This window comes from Mercenaria mercenaria, chromosome 12 (genome assembly GCF_021730395.1).
Source record: "Mercenaria mercenaria strain notata chromosome 12, MADL_Memer_1, whole genome shotgun sequence".
NCBI classification, from domain to species: domain Eukaryota; kingdom Metazoa; phylum Mollusca; class Bivalvia; order Venerida; family Veneridae; genus Mercenaria; species Mercenaria mercenaria.
The window spans coordinates 63780006-63788014 of NC_069372.1; positions in this window are offsets into that span (position 1 = coordinate 63780006).

Sequence of the window (8009 nt, forward strand, 5' to 3'; positions counted from 1 at the left end):
GTAACGCATATGAAATGAAAGTTTTGAATTTTAGTTTTAGAAATTTTCTTGATACGAAATAAAACGAAACAGACATAATAGTTAGAGAATAAGCCAATGCAGATGTATAAAATAAAAAAAAATCATATTTCTTAAAAGAGTTTTCGGTCGTCCTTACATGAAAGAGTTATCTTCCTTGTTTTTGCACGATCATTCTGTCTTAGAATACAAAATAAAAATTCGTTTCAAGAAATTGGATCACTGTGTATTGTGACGACATTCAATTTATAGGGTTCAGCAATATAAACTAAAATATATTGCAAAATAGTTTTCTATACCCCCATTCTAAATGATCAAATATCTTTTCAGCGGAAGTCTTAGATAGATGTAATAATCAATTATTTTTGGTTCATTACCGACGTCTGGTCATTATATCTTGGTGGATTTTGAAAAATATAGTTAATTACCAATGGAATGGTGAACATTACATGCATATTTAGTGGGGGCCATTTTTGGTCCTTATCATATCCCGTCCTTTGTTGAAAGTGTTGAAAACTTGTAAATATCGAGAAATGTTTACACCGGAAGTAGAAGTTTCGCGGTGAATGGCGACCAAAATCAAAGGACTGAAAGGACTCGATCAGCTGACGGAGACTTGAAGCTTTAGAAGTGTCTGAAGCTTTCAGGATCGGTGGATTTATGGAACGTCGACATGTGGGGGATGGAAAGGAAGAACCATGGTGAAAATCTCTGCAAGAGATAACATTTATATTAGAAACATATTTTACATTTTTGTTGACAAGTTTCCAACAGAACAGGATATTACAGTCACTACGCCCCTTCTCCCTGAAACTTATTCATACAGAAGGATTCTATTTTATACATAAAATACATCATTTATTTTTTTAAATGGCTTTTACATTTGAATAAATACGGTATGTAAATTGCCTTCTAAATAAAGGCAATCACATCTGAGTAACATTAAATAAGACTCTCTTCATTTTTAGTATTTTCTGTTATAGATTTATTTAGTGAACAAAAAAAAAAAAAAAGAAAAGAAAAAACATTACACGTACAGAGTAAGATTCCTATTGAATTTTGTAATAACGTCTCTTTGATATGAAAGTGTTGAAACGGTTTTTTTGTTTTGATTTCAATATGATTTGCACTTGATAAAATATTGCACTAATGAACACCACATCTTACATTTTGACTTGTGGCTAGGCTATAAAATTTTGCACTAATGAACACCACATCTTACATTTTGACTTGTGGCTAGGCTATGAAATATTGCACTAATGAACACCACATCTTACATTTTGACTTGTTGCTAGGCTATAAAATATTGCACTAATGAACACCATGTCTTACATTTTGACTTGTTGCTAGGCTATAAAATATTGCACTAATGAACACCATGTCTTACATTTTTACTTGTGGCTAGGCTATAAAATATGGCACTAATGAACACCATATCTTACACTTTGACTTGTGGCTTGGCTATACAATTTTGCACTAATGAACACCATATTTTAGATTTTGACTTGTGGCTAGGCTATAAAATATTGCACTAATGAACCTTACATTTTGACTTGTGGCTAGTCTATAAAATATTGCACCAATGAACACCGCATCTTACATTTTGACTTGTGGCTAGGCTATAAAATATTGCACTAATGAACACCATGTCTTACATTTTGACTTGTGGCTATGCTATAAAAAATTGCACTAATGAACACCATGTCTTGCATTTTGACTTGTGGCTAGGCTATAAAAGTTTGCACTTTTGAACACAATATCTTACATTTTGACTTGTGGCTAGGCTATAAAATATTACATTGAAACAAATAAATATCCTTTCTATCCTATTTACAATATCATGATAGCCTTACAATCATTTCAAAAACACTAAGTCTTAATAAATGTATGATATTTTTGTTTGCAAATTTATAATTCTGCGGTGCATCGAGTTATTTAGGCAAATCTAGTCTATTTCAAAAGTAAAACATATGTTGTAAAAATGACATACGTTTGTCTATTTTGTTCAAATTGATTTTGCTTGAGCAGCCATACTTGACACTAGAAAATAGACTCGTTGCTATTGATTTTGTAACAAAATGTTTTTATTCAGACTTGAATATGATAGAGATCCTATCAAAGTGGTTTCGAAAAATTAACACTTGTCTCGAAAATAGGTAAGTAATGATCTGTTATGTGGTTAAATATACACAAGCTATTAAGGTTTTTAATTTGAACTTTATTTGTATATTTATTACATTTTGTTAAATTGCGAATAAATTGTTCGTCTTCTAATTCCCAGTCTCATTCAATCCCTACCTGTCTTCATAATTATACATGTTGTTTAACATTAACGTTTACATGGTACGTGAATTTATTTTTAAACGTAGGCTAAAGGTTTTCTATCTAATCTTAATAAACAAGATATCTACATTTGTAATAGAATTGTATCAACCTAGTGTCAAATTGTTATCGTACACAGAAGAATAATGCCACTGGGCTGGGCATGAAACAAAATGTCGGATTTGATATCTGATATTGCAATATGTTATCAGCCTTGTAAATTTTGTGACTCACAGTTTTGATATATGTCATTTAGTACTTTGTAGAGTTTAAACCCGAAACATAATATTGTTTCGTTTTTTGCAAAATTTTTGTAAAACTATGTTTTTGTTTTGGGTTTAACTCATGTTTTTAAACAGTACTTCAGTCATGTAACGACGGACCGTTTCCTGGATTCTGTACCAGTACGAAGTCTGTTCTCCAACCTTCCTACATGAATCAGAGGTCGAGGGCGAATGATTTCTGACACAATGTCTTTTATCAAATCACCTCAGTGAACATACGCTCCGCCCGGGGATCGAACTCACACTCCGCGAGCCGTAGACCAACGCTCTACCTACTGAGCTATGCGTACGGGCTATGAAGGTCAGTTTATTAAATGTAGAATCTATAAAAAATACAGTTCAATTGTGTTTCCCTCAACGAAGCTTTATACATCAGTCGTACTCCTAATAACCTGCCACTCAAATCAGGATACTTTTATTTATGTTATCAGTGTTTGAAAACTTCATTATCGAAATTTAAGTGAACATAAATTGTAAAGTTCATCTAATATTAAATGAAATAGCTCAACAAGCCATTATGGAATTGCCATTGGTTTCCGTGTCCAACATGTATTTTGATCAAATCTGATGGAAAAAATTCGGGCACTTTGCCTATTGTCGAAAGTACTAGTAAATATGCCGGAAAGGCAGAGAAAAACGAGCAAGATCAATGGTTCTCCAAAAGATTTGGAATTATGCTTTTTAAAGACGAGGTAGGTATGTATAAATTTAATAACGCTTTCTTGACACATTTGGCAAAAAAGGCAACGCATTCACTGGGTACTTTCTGTCCAAGCAATATGGAATTGCGTTGCTAAGTTGTTTATGCAAAAGGCAGTGCAGGAAGTATGTGAAACGTGTAGAAGAATTTAACTGCATGAAACAAAATTATAACATTGTAACAGAATGATGATAAACTAACCAATGGATCAGTTATTTAAGCAATGACGACAGTATTCAAATAAAAAAGGGGAAAACCACAGGTTGCTGGCTCGGTTTGATTGAGCCTGTTCTTTGACGTTAGTGTAAATGCACGCTACTGTCCATAACCTAAAGCCCCAAGTTGAGCAAAATCTCAACATTTACGTGCGCAGATATATTCATACGGAGGTGCACATTGAATCTTCAATGATGCATACAGTGCAATTCTATGAAAAGTGGTCTATGACGGTCCCGAGATAAAATATGTACACTTTCAACATGTAGCTTGTATTTTAAACTGACATGAATGAAAAGCAACAAACAAGAACATAAACACTGAAGCAGACATTGTTTCTATTTATGGTAGTCATTTTAAAGAATTGTTTAGATTGTATACCGTAGATAAGATGCCTGCCCAGTGAATAAGGTTCTTTCATCGAGCAGAATGTATTGATGAAAGTACCAAAGAGTACATATTTCAACAGTATGTATGTACAAAAATAAGTTTCATTTTTTCCATAATTCAGAGTGATTAGATGATATTTCAAAACTTATCGAAAAGGCATCTTTTTGTGGGGGAGGGGCATAAACGTTGCTCCGATACAATTATAGGTCATATGGCGGCTTTCCAGCCTTGATGTCGGAGGAAGACCCCCAGGTGCCCCTCCGTGAATTATTTCATCACGAGCAGGTACCTGCGTGGAACCACCGACCTTCCGTAAGCCAGCTGGATGGCTTCCTCACATGAAAAATTCAACGCCACGAGTTAAGCTCGAACCCACATCGACAAGGGGCAAGTAATTTAAAGTCAACGTCAACGGCCTAAACCACTCGGCCACATACACCCCCCCCCCCCCCCCCCCCCCGCCCCTCCCAACACACACACACACACCTCTGAAAAACATCTGTAACAGTAGATAGAGTTCTCAGCAACCCAGTATTGATAGTATTCTCTTTGTAATCAACTAGTAAAACTTGTGTGTTTAACTAGACTGAAATGCCAGCGAAGAACCTTATTTTTACTGTCGCCATCCTCCAGCATCGAAGTCATCGCTGGTTTAAAATAAAACACGTGAAAATACCTAACAAACATTTTTCAGGAAATATACTGATTCTTAAAATTCTGGTGCGATAGTAAAGAGTTATGGAACCTGTGCAATGTAAGTCTTCATCGCAGTGAATAAGTGCGAGAAAAATTTCAACCCATTTCCACTAGTGCTTACTGAGATACCAATATACATACAAAACCTTAACCAAATCAGAATGCTGACGGTGACAACTACGCCGACGCACAGGTGAATCCAATAGCTCTACATAATCTTTTAATAGACGAGCTAAAAGTTATTGACAATGTTACTGTAGATGGTTGTGATACGTGGTAGCATTAATATCTGCTAGAAATTCATAGAGTTACGGCAATTATTTATAAGAGCTTCTTGAATTGCTTTATTATGTAATTCGTGCCTGTAAATAAGGATATGATACTAATATTTGTTTTAGTTGATTATATTTTAGAAGAATTTGCAATAAACGTTTAACTTAAATGTAAATAAATGAGCCATATTACCTAATTTTAAGAGTTTGGCCTGGATTTCTTTTAAAAACTTTCTGCCTGCATTGCATAAGGTTATTTTTGAATGTGAGAAACCAAATAGGTAGTTTAGATATGGTCTTTTCGTCTTGTTCTGAAGATACCACACAGTTTGTCGTTGTCGGCTTTGATTTAAACAACTATCGGACGATTGCTTTCAAAGTTCGGTCCATCAATTTCTTTTAGACAGTGGAAGGTATTTATTGAAATTTATTTATACTTGGCAACTGACCAAATGGCAATAAAATGCAATGAGAAAAAAGCATTATTATTAAATCTCTAAGGTCCTTTGGAAGCACAGAATGCAACAAAGAAAAAAAAAAGCAAATTCGGTTTGATTGAGTCTGTTCATGAGAGGTAACAGAAAGTGTAACACCCCTCACGCCCCCTCCCTACCCCAGCACTAGCTTTAGCGGAATTCTTTTACATAGTTACTGAATGGACTCAATGATCCTAAAGAACACGAAAATATAAACAATCAAAGTACGGGGATATTTCTATGGCCACCTGAGGCACATAAATTCATAATTCAATTTATAAGAAGATCCTTTGAAAGCACAAAATGCGACAAGCAAAATAATGGCAGACTCGGTTTGACTAAGTTTATTGATTATGCCAGATTATTAGATCAATCTTTTCAGGCACAATATGTTCAAAAGTGGTTAACAATTTATTTTGACAAACAAAAACGAAAACCAATAAATGAAAAGTACAAATATAAACTAATGAATTATTATATGAATTGTAAAAAAAAAAAGGATTACTCGGTCAGTTTGCAAGTTTCGTTCGAGACCGTTCTTCCATATGGGAGCAGTGTATGTAAAGCTCTGGTTGCAAAACAGTACCCTTCCAGTCCCCAGCAAAGCATATGACATGTTGGCTTCAGACTTAGAGATTGTAAACGTTGTGAATTTTTCTAGTATCGCTGAGTTTTGAATGTGTGAGTAAGAATTTTGTACTGCACTCTGTATCTCACGGGTAAACATTGCAGTTCGTTCAGTACAAGGGTAACACGGTTGTGTCGGAATTCCATAGTTATAATGCAAGCTGGCGTGTATTGAGTATACTTTAGTTTATTTCGTATAATGTTTTAATTCGTATGTTTTATTAGCATTGAGCTTCAGTATGTTAAGATTAAACCACGAGATGATATTAGCAAGGCGGTCTTCTATATAATGTAATGCCTTATTCCAAGTTACTGTTCTTTCACTAGCTTAACAGTTAGAACTGAGAGACATTGGTGTAAAAGAGACGACGCAGTCCATGGCGCGGCGGTTTATTGTATTTCATTAGAATAGGTTCCGATAACCTAAAGAAGATAGGGTCATTTCATGACGTCTTCTATGTATGTTGTTGTGTACCATGTAATGTCTTGTGGTTAGCTGTGTCAAAAGCTGAGAACAACACATACTGCTTTCCCCTTGTACAAAATCTGTATAAGTAGGTACATTTTACCGGACTTTGCCGAACATGAGGTAAGCAAATCGTATATCTCATTTGTCATGTGTTCATGTTACCTCTCTAGGACAAGTTTTAGACAAAACAAATAAACATTTTTACGGGTCGAACAGCAATAGATAAAACCTTTTTGAAAGGTTTCTCTCATGTTCTCAGTACGCGCCTTCTGCATTTACATAGAGAAACTTTTTATAATAGTTTTCGTTTATGTTTCACTCTTAAACCAAACCTATAACTTAATTATGACTCCGCATATAGAATAATGAAATATTAATAAAACTGATTAACATTCGGATAAACGAATTATAATTAATGAATAAATATTTCTTAAAGATCTTAAATCGGAATTTGGTCAAGTAATGGATTTATTTGAATCATAATTATACATGTGTCAATACCGTTAGATTTTCAGTGGTGGTATTCAAAAATTTGATTAACATACATTACTAAGGAATGATATAAATAATTAAACAATGAAACATAAATCTTTAATTTGGATCTTACTCTGTGCTACTGGTCTTTTTCTTGATTAAATCAATATTAAAGCAACACGTGCGATGATTAGAGTATTGTAATAACCTCGAGAAGCTTCGTCTAAATTTTATTTCTGATGCCATATTGCATACTAAAGAAGAAATAGAGGATACACTGTACTTAGTAATAAAAAGATAACCCAAACTCTATTTGATCGAGCCTGTACATGAGAGGTAACGTAATGCGCATCAAGTCTTAATACAGATCTCATTAGTTTAAAAAAAAAGAGAAATAGGAGGACAACATGGTATCAGTTTGTGTGCGGTAAATATTATAACATTGCCATAACTTTAATATTAAAAAAAATATTAAATAGCAATTTGTCCAGATTCATAAATAGTTTGACAATTGGTTTTGCCATACACATCCAGAACTGATAATGCGCGTTATATAAAATAAATCACTATTGGTTAAAGGGTTATCAGATGTCGAAGCAACGATTTTAGGATAGTTTGACGTAAGCAAGAGATATGAGCGTATAATATTGATTCACACTTTCATTGCAAGTGTATGATATGGCATAGCGACTGCAAAAAAGGTAATGTTTTTTCTTTATTTCTTACGTGAGCGTATTATACGAGGGATGTTCGAAATGAATTGCTTATTCCTATCTGGAGACTTCAAATTTCAAGTTAGCCCAAAAGGGCTCATTTCATGCCCTCGAAGTACTCCCCGTGGCTAGAAATGCAAAGTTTCAGCCGATGTATCCACTTCTTGAAGGCGTCACGGTACGCTGATTTGGGCACAGTAATAAGGTACTGATGAATGGCAGATCCAAGTGCCTGTCGGGACTGGTATTTCCGCCCAGCAAGGAATGATTTCAATTTCGGAAACAAAAAGAAATCACATCGGGCAAGGTCTGGGGAATACTGGGGGTGAGGCAAAACAGTTACTTTTTCTTT